Source organism: Peromyscus maniculatus, chromosome 3 (genome assembly GCF_049852395.1).
Source record: "Peromyscus maniculatus bairdii isolate BWxNUB_F1_BW_parent chromosome 3, HU_Pman_BW_mat_3.1, whole genome shotgun sequence".
Classification (NCBI taxonomy): Eukaryota; Metazoa; Chordata; class Mammalia; order Rodentia; family Cricetidae; genus Peromyscus; species Peromyscus maniculatus.
The window spans coordinates 96,730,229-96,739,988 of record NC_134854.1 but is presented as its reverse complement, the minus strand read 5'-3'; the positions used below and the strand labels follow the sequence as shown (position 1 = coordinate 96,739,988).

Sequence of the window (9,760 nt, the reverse complement as noted above, 5' to 3'; positions counted from 1 at the left end):
GTGAGCTTTGGGTGTGACTTGCCCTACTGTTATTTGAGAGGAAGAAGTACTTTAAAGGGAGACTGTTATAGACCAGTCAGGGTAGGATTTCCAGGGAGTTAAACATAAGTTCAACAGCATAGATCTGTACTGCAGGAGAGGATGATGGGTGTCTGTGGAGTGCAAGCAGAGGAAACAGGGGATCTTAGACACAGTGGAGCAAGAAAAAATCCTGTGGCCTTTTCCCAAATACACAGTCACCAAGAAGGAATACTTATTGACAAGACAGAAAGTGACAAAGGTGACCCTATGCACCTGACAAACAGAAATAAGGGAAAGAAGTCAGAGCAGGCTGCCAGAGCACCAAGAAATGCTTAAAATCCAAGAGCAATTGGGTAGCAAAGAACTTAACATTTACTGCTACCCAATGGCATGATGGAACAAGAACAGACCAAAATTGTCTTTGCTCAATCTTTCCCCCACTCATAAAAGAAAATCCACTTCAATTCTTGAGTTGGAGGGCATAAGCAGGAGGTGTGTGGACTTTTTGAGAAAGGTAGGTGTGATAGCATTTTTTTGTTATGGTAAAGTGTGTGCTCAAAATTGGTAAAAGCCCATTAGCTGCCAAGAGGAAATAAGGAATATGCTTCCAAGAATATACAATTCTCTTCATCAAAAACTAATTTATATAAAAAGATGTAGAGAAAGTCACTGAAAAGTCCATTCCTAAACCTTTTATTTCACTTACATGTACTGCACTTAATACAAACTTAATACAATACATGTGTTCTTACTAATTATGCTTATTCATGAAAATTTCATAAGACATCGAACAAAGCTAGCCATTGTCTCAAACTATTTCCTTGTTAACTAACTTTTACAGCACATGAATGTTAGGCAGGTATCAGAGAAAAAGGAAAAAAGATTGCAAAAGCAAAAACGAAACAGAAAAAAATTAAATATCTAGGATTATGTTTTACTACTAAGCCTGATACACATGGAGCAGTGAACACTAAACAATTCATTGTTATTGCATCTTTACTATTACATGTGTTCTTAGATTTCCTTAAAAATGTTTGTACACATATATGTACATATATATAATATGTAGCAAAAACAATGAAGCTAAATAGCAGATAAAATTACAAATAATATATTATGATACATTTTTCCCTAACTGTAGTAAATTGGATCATAATTTTGTGTAATGATGGCCTCTGAGACTGCTCTCAAGGATATGAATGTTACAACAGGATTCCAATGGGCATCCATGGGATGTCTGTTTGTACCAGATCCTTGAAAGTGCTCCAAACCTTGAAATACCCACATTTACTACACTAACTGGAACTAATTATCCCTTTTGTTACCCAGCATCACAAATCAATATGCAGGTAGTTTGTTTGCTTGGACATGGAACAGCTTTAACATAGCCCTTCTGAAGCCACAATGTACCAAAAGTACTATGCCAAACATGTATAACTCTTATAAAATTTCCACATTCTTATATTGGCCACATCAAGATGAAAATGAATAACTCCCTAAAGTTAATTTGCTCTACTCTGTTAACATTAAAACATAAAAACCACATGGGAAATATAGATAATAAAATAGAAGTAACAAATCAAACCCGCACAAACAAAAACCTATTTGCGGAACAATATGGACGACAAATGGTCTACCCTGTGCATTTTAGAATGAGGCAGGCAAAAGTAAGAAGGCCTTCTCTGGCTTCTGCTTTGTTTACTTGGCTATCTAATGTCCTCAATGTCAAGTGGTCTCTCAGTAACTGCATTGTTAGCATGCTATCTTTGTTCGATTCTTCACATAATATGTCAAGTTCAGCAATGTCTTCATCAAAACCTATTTTTGTAAGAAAGCAGCCCTTCTCTGGGGATTTCAGAATCTCATAATAGAACACAGAGGGCTTTAGGGCCAGCGTCTGATAGGATGTGTTGGTTACATTTTGTTTTTACTGATTATATTTCTTGGTACACTGGCTTGGCTGTAACCAGCCTGCAATTCCTTTCTCGTCAACAGCAGCAACCTCAGCCAAGTAATGGGAGTAGTCGCCCTTCATTTTCAAATGGAAGACTTTGATCTCTGCTTGTGAAGCATAGAGGAAGAACTACTCTAAACAAGACCATGCATCATTGCAGATGTCTCCTATCTCAGTATCAGTTTCCTCTCTGTAGTCTCAAGCCATCTGTTGCTTTCCCTTTCCACTTTTTATTTTTTTACTGGACACTTGAGACCACCCTCCAAGATGCTGTATAGTCAGGTACCCACAGAATTTTTATAAGCTCTGGAGAGAAGATTTTCCTCCTCATTAGATAAGTTAGCACCTTGTTCAATTACAGGTATCATGAGGACAGTCATATCATTTTGTTCAACATGCTGGGCCAGTTTATCTTTCTTCATCAGCTCATTTTTATCCATAACTGGATATTCTGTGTCCAGAGTGGGTAGAAGTGCTCAGACGTGGCTTAAGGATCTTTAGAGAGTTAAGTATTAACTTAACTCTGGACATGACATGGCCAATGCAGACATGAACATGCCACAAACTGGTTACCTACACAAGACCTGTATATAATAAAACAAGTCAAAAACTGCAGGATAGAGGATGGGGAATTTCTGAAGATCACTTTTCTGTCCCTGACAGATTTCCTGTGATCTAGTGAATGATATCACACCCATGTACATATGGGTAGTATTAATTGGACTAAGTGGGTTATAATAATGAAGTAATTAAATAAACAAGCAAACAAATGAAGAATGTGAAAGTGGGAGATGTATTGTGGATGGTCCTGAAGGAGTTTAAGGGAGTAGGGTTTGGGTATGAAAAAGATACATTGCATAAATGTGTGAAATTTTCAAAGAAAAAAATTTTAAGAATGTGATAATTTGATTTGCATTTCCCTGATGATTAGGGATGCTGAGCAATTCCTTAAATGACTTTCAGCCATTTGAGTTTCCTCTGTTGAAAATTCTCTGTTTAGTTCTAAAGCCCATTTCTCAATTGGACTGTTGGTCGTTTTGATGTCTACTTTCTTGAGTTCCTTATATATTCTGGATATCAGTCCTCTGTCACATGTGGGGTTGGTGAAGATCTTTTCCCATTCTGTAGGCTGTCGCTTTGCCTTGTTGACCATATCCTTTGCTCTACAAAAGCTTCTCAGTTTCAAGAGGTCCCATTGGTTGATTGTTTCTCTTAGTGTCTGTGCTACTGGAGTTATATTTAGGAAGTGATCTCCTATATAGGCTGATGCATTCAAGACTACTTCCTACTTTCTCTTCTAGCAGGTTCAGAGTAGCTGGATTTATGTTGAGGTTCTTGATCCACTTGGACTTAAGTTTTGTGCACGGTGACAGATATGGATCTATTTGCAGCCTTCTACACGTTGATATCCAGTTATGCCAGCACCATTTGTTGAAGATGCTTTCTTTTTTTTTTCACTGTACACTTTTGGCTTCTTTGTCAAAAATTATATGTTCATATGTGTTTGGGTTAATGTCAGGGTCTTCAATTTGATTCCATTGGTCCACATGTCGGTTTTTATGCCAATACCAAGCTGCTTTTATTACTGTAGCTCTATAGTAGAGCTTGAAGTCAGGGACTGTGATGCCTCCAGAGGTTGTTTTATTGTATAGGATTCTCTTGGCTATCCTGGGTTTTTTGTTTTTCCATATGAAATTGAGTATTATTCTTTCCAGGTCTGTGAAGAATTGTGTTGGTATTTTGATGGGGATTGCATTGAATCTGTAGATTGCTTTTGGTAAAATTGCCATTTTTACTATCTTGGTCCTGCCTATCCATGAGCATCTGAGATACCACCTTACACCTGTCAGAATGGCTAAGATCAAAAACACTGAAGACACCTTATGCTGGAGAGGATGTGGAACTAGGGGAACTCTCTTTCCACTGCTGGCGGGAATGCAAGCTTGTACAACCACTTTGGATATCAATATGGTGCTTTCTTATAAAATTGGGAATCAATCTCCCCCAAGAACCAGCTATACCACTCTTGGGCATATACCCAAGAAATGCTCAATCATACCACAAGAGCACTTGCTCAGCTCTTGTATATCAGCATTGTTTGTAATAGCCAAAACCTGGAAACAACCTAGATGTCCTTCAACTGAAGAATGGATAAATAAATTGTGGCACACATACACAATGGAATACTACTCATCAGAGAAAAACAATTACATCATGAGGTTTGCAGGCAAATGGATGGATCTAGAAAAAATCATCCTGAGTGAGGTAACCCAGACTCAGAAAGATAAATATGGTATGTACTCACTCATAGGAGGATACTAGATGTTGATTAAGTATGACTCGACTGCTACTCACATCACCAGGGAGGCTACCTGGAAAACAGGACCCCATGAAAGACATGGCAATCGCCCAATGACAAAGAAATGGCTGAGATCTACATAAACAACCTGGACATGAGTGGGATAATGAAGGGCGAGTGTCTAGGGAAAGAGAGCCTGTGGGAGCAGGAGATCCCAGCTGGATCAAGAACAGAGAGGGAGAACAAGGAATAGGAGACCATGGTAAATGAAGACCACATGATAAAAGGAAGAAGCAAAGTGCTAGAGAGGCCCACAGAAATCCACAAAGATACCCCTACAATAGACTGCTGGCAATGGTCGAGAGACAGCTGGAACTGACCTACTCTGGTGATGGGATAGCCAAACACCCTAATAGTCGTGCCAGAAACCCCATCCAAGGACTGAGGAATCTGGATGCAGAGATCCACGGATAGGCCCTAGGTAGAGTTCCAGGAGTCTAATTAGCGAGAAAGAGGAGGGTTTATATGAGCAAGAATTGTTGAAACCAAGGTTGGATAAAGCACAGGGACAAATAGCCAAACGAATGGAAACACATGAACTATGAACCAAAGGCTGAGGGACCCCCAACTGGATCAGGCCCTCTGAATAGGTGAGACAGTTGATTGGCTTGATCTGTTTGGGAGGCATCTAGGCAGTGGTACCGGGTCCTTTGCTTATTGCGTGAGTTGGCTGTTTGAAACCTGGGGCTTATGCAGGGTTGCTTGGCTCAGTCTGGGAGGAGGGGATTGGACCTGCCTGGACTGAGTCTACCAGGTTGATCTCAGTCCTCGGGGGAGGCTTTGCTCTCGAGAAGATGGGAATGGGAGGTGGGCTGGGGGGAAGAAGAGGGGGGCAGGAGCGGGGAGAACAAGGGAATCTATGGCTGATATGTAGAACTAAATGGTATTGTAAAATAAAATAAATGGAAAAACAATGCCTCCTCAAAAAAAAAGAGTATGATAATTTAAAAGGTTACCAGTAAATATTTTTTATAAATAAATGAAGTATATAGAACTGATTCAAATGGCATTCCTGTGAAAGAATATCACCACCAAAATATTACTTATTTTACTTCCTAACAAGCCCTCAAGATGATTTCTCTATTGGACCCTGGGAAATCACCTAGCACTGCAAAGCTTCTGAAGAATCCAGTAAGGGTTTCGTGATCTTTGTTTGATAGCCTGATTACTTACAGTCTTTTCTTTCTTTTCTGATTATTTGAAGAGTTTATGTGATTTCCCTTTTATTCTCTGGAATAGTGGTTATACTTTTCACATGTATCTGTAAGTTTGGGATAATTGAGGTATGAGGTGCCTACCTTCTATCCAGTCCTCTACTTGAAGCTGCAGTAACCAAGCTGACTGTACCACACTTTTTACTCCTCACAGTTTCTCTCTGCATGACTGCTAGCCTTTTCGGGTCTCTTCTCGTTCCATGGATTTGTTTTTAAAATTTATATGGATACAGATATTTTTATTTTTCTGGGAAACTTTGCACTAATATCATTATATAAAATATATTAAATATTTATTCTTTTCTGAAGTGCTTATATGTGTGAAGGTAAGCATTTGTGTGTGTGTGTGCGTGCGTGCGTGTGTGTGTGTGTGTGTGTGTGTGTGTGTGTTTATGTCTGCTGAAGTTCACAGAATAATTGCTGAGTCATAAGCAACACAATTTAAATTGCAGAAGGGGATTTGTTTCTTCATTGCTATTTCAAATACAAGAATATCTTGCATCTGTGTCATCAAGTTTATAAATGTGAATGACTATTTTCAGTCTTGCATTTCACATCGTTTCCGTGTTATTGATTTTCTGGATGATTACTATTACCTTGGAGGCTATGAAATGGCATAGACCTTAAGAGTGTTTGTGGCTTCATAGATGGACCAGAATTCATTTTCCAGTACCCACCTGAGGCAGCCCATAACCAACTGTAATTCCATATTCATGGGATCCAGTGTAATTTTCTGGCCACATTGGCACTGCACATTCATGCTGCATAACACACACACACACACACACACACACACAAGAAAGAATAAAAATAAATTCATTGGGAAATTAAAATGTCTTTCAGATTCCAGACTTTTACTGGGGATCCTCAGAAATCACTCCTTATGCAGAGGTCACTTACTAGGTATGTCCATTGAATCCTGAAAAGAGCTCAGCAGGTTGGGATACTCAAATCCTTGTAGCTAAAAATGAAGGAATCAATGCTTTAAGATTTGTTTAAGGCTTCTTGGCTAGTAAGAAGTTGAACTTGGTAGTCTGATTTTATACTTTTATTCCCTAGAGGAATGTATGATTAAAAATCTATTTTTAATTTGTTGAACACTTGAACCCTGCCAGGCACTGTGCTACACAGACCAGGAATAAAATCTTGGTGCTCCAAGGGACATATCATATAGCAAAACAAAACTCAGACAAATCACAAGGTTGTAAATAGAGTTGCTATGAAATACATGACATACTCCAGGTAGATGGTTCCCAAAATGATCTCTATGGTAAATTTTTTTTGTGGAATTTCAGTTTTAAAACATGCAGAAAAATATTCAAATATCATGACCATTTAAGGCCAAGGAGGAAGCAAAGAGAAAAGGGGGTTAAGAAAGCTATGAGAAATATTAAGCTATAGTGAAAATGAAAGTAGCTTTCTCCAAAATTACACACATACATGGACAAAAACCAGTCGCAACAGATATAATGCTATGAAAAAAATGAAACCAACCAACAAACAAAAACACCCTCAATCCATTCTAACAACCACAGGTTAAAGCTGCCTACCAACAACAGAAACAGAAAGCTTATAATATCATGAAAACTGAAAAACTCACTACTCATGAAAAACAGGTCAAAAAAGAAATTTAAAAGATTTTAGAACTGAATAAATGAAAACACAGCATATCCAAACTTATGGCATTCTGAAGACAGTTCTAAGAGGCAAGATCTTAGTACTCACTACCTAGAATATTATAGAAATCACATATTAGTGGCCTAGCTTTATACGTGAAAGCTCTAGTACAACAACAACAAAAAAGGTTAGAAATCATACCCAAAAGGAGTCAACGGCAAAAAATAATCCAGCCCAGGCTGAAGTCAATAAAATAATAAAATAAAATTAAAATACAATAAAACTTAATTGGTTTTATTTGAGAAAATAAGTAAGATTTACAATCATTTATCCAAATTGACCAGAAGCATAGAGAGAATATTCAAATTAACAAAATCAGAGATGAAAAGTGGACATAAAAACAGATACCTAGGAAATCCAGAGACTCATGTGGACATATTTTAAAAACCAGTACTCCACCAAATTAGAAAAACTAAAGGAATAGGATAATTATTTCAATATATACCACCTTTAAAAGTTAAATCAGGACCATATAAGCAATTTAAACAGACCTCCTAAAATATAATCAATAATTAAAAGTTACCCAACCCTCCCTCACTGCAAAAAAAAAAAAACCCTCAGTGTCAAAGGTCAAATGCAATAGTCTACCACTCTTTCAAAGAAGAGTTAATGTCTATACTTCTCAACTACATCAACAAAATAAAAACAAAGAAATATTGACTATGTCTTTTTATAAGACCACAGCTTTTCTGATACTTAAACCACATAAAACCCAAGAACAACAACAACAAAATTACAGACTAATACCCCTTATGTACATAGATGCAAAAATTCTCAATAAAATACTTGAAAACTGAATCCAAGAAAATATCAGAAAGATTATCTACCATGACAATTTGGATTCATCCCAGAGGTGCAGGGGTGGTTCATCATACATGAATATGCAAATGTAATCTACCATACAAACAGACTGAATGACAAAAATCACATGATCATATCATTAAATGAAGAAAAGGTCTTCCAAAAAATTGAGCACCCTTTCATGATAAAAGTCTAAAGCACTTAGAGATACTAAGGACACACCTCATCACAAAAAGTGGCCATTTATACCAAGCCCATGGCCAACATTAACTCAAATGGAGAGAAGTTCGGACATTTCCATTTAAATTAGTAATATGATAAGGTTGTCCACTCTCACCATATCAATTCTATGTAGTACTTGAATTCTTAGCTAGAGTAATATGACAACTGAGGGAGATAAAGGAGATACAAATAGGAAAGGAACATATCAAAATATTTATTTACAGATACTTAAATACTCTAAGTGATCCTAAAAAATCCACCAGGAAACTGTGGTGATATTGTGCTCCCCAATATATTGTGCACCATAATAAACTTACATGGGGTCAGAGAACAGAACAGCCACTAGATATAGAGGCCAGAAAATGTTGACGTACCCACTTTTAATCCTAGCATTCCAAGGGCAGAGATCCATCTGGATCTCTGCGAGTTCAAAGCCATCCTGGAAACAACCAGGCATGATGGCACATGCATTTAATCTCAGGAAGTGATGGCAGGAAGCAGAAAGGCATATAAGGCATGAGGAACAGGAACTAGAGCCTGTTTAAATTTTAGCCTTTTAGTAGCAGTTCAGCTAAGATTCATTCAAGATGAGGACTCAGAGGCTTCCAGTTTGAGGAAACAGAATCAGCTGAGAAGTTGGTGAGGTGAGGTTAGCTGTGGCCTGTTCTGTCTCTCTGATCTTTCAGCATTCACCCCAAAACCTGGATCCAAGTTTGTTTTTATTAATAAGACCTTTTAAGATTCATGTTACAGGGAACTCCTATAGCTGATAAACACTTTTAGTAAAGTAGCAGGGTACAAAAATAAAAAGACAAATATCAGCAGTCTTCCGATATACAAATGGCCTGAGAGAGAAATCATAGAAAGACCACATTTCACAATAGCCTCCAAAAATAGGAACTGTCTTGGGGTAACTCTAACTAATAAAGTGAAAGACTTGTATTATAAAATCTTTAAGATACTGAAGAATGAAACTGAAGAATATATCAGAAGATTGAAAAATCTCTAATGCTCATGAGTCAGTAGTATTAATACAGTAACAATGGCCATCCTACCAAAAGCAATCTATGGATTTGCTATTCAATATAAACCCCTTCAAATTTTCAATACAATTACTCAACTATCCTGAACAGACAACTGCACATGGAAATACAAACAATCCAGGATAGCCAAAACAGTCTTGACAAATAAAATAAATGCTGGATTATCCCCTTCGCCATTCTCAAATTGTACTACAGAGATATATTAATAAAAAAAATCATGATATGGGCAGAAAAAACAGACACATTGCTCAATGTAACATACTTAAAGACCCAGAAATAAGTCCTCACATCTATGAACACCTTATTTTTAATAAAGACAGAAATTCATACTGGAAAAAAAGACACTGTGTTCAACAAATCTTGCTGGTCCAACTGTATGGCTGCATGTAGAAGAATGAAAATAGATCCTCTATATAACTCTGCATAAAATTCAACTCCAGATTGATCAAAGAACTCACCATAAGGGGCC

At 37.4% G+C, this 9,760-nt stretch overlaps 1 pseudogene; it reads right to left on the bottom strand.

The window, feature by feature from the left end:
• Positions 1-1,654: 1,654 nt before the first annotated feature.
• Positions 1,655-2,415, bottom strand: LOC102909684 (14-3-3 protein zeta/delta pseudogene; annotated as a pseudogene).
• Between the last annotated feature and the right edge of the window lie 7,345 nt (positions 2,416-9,760).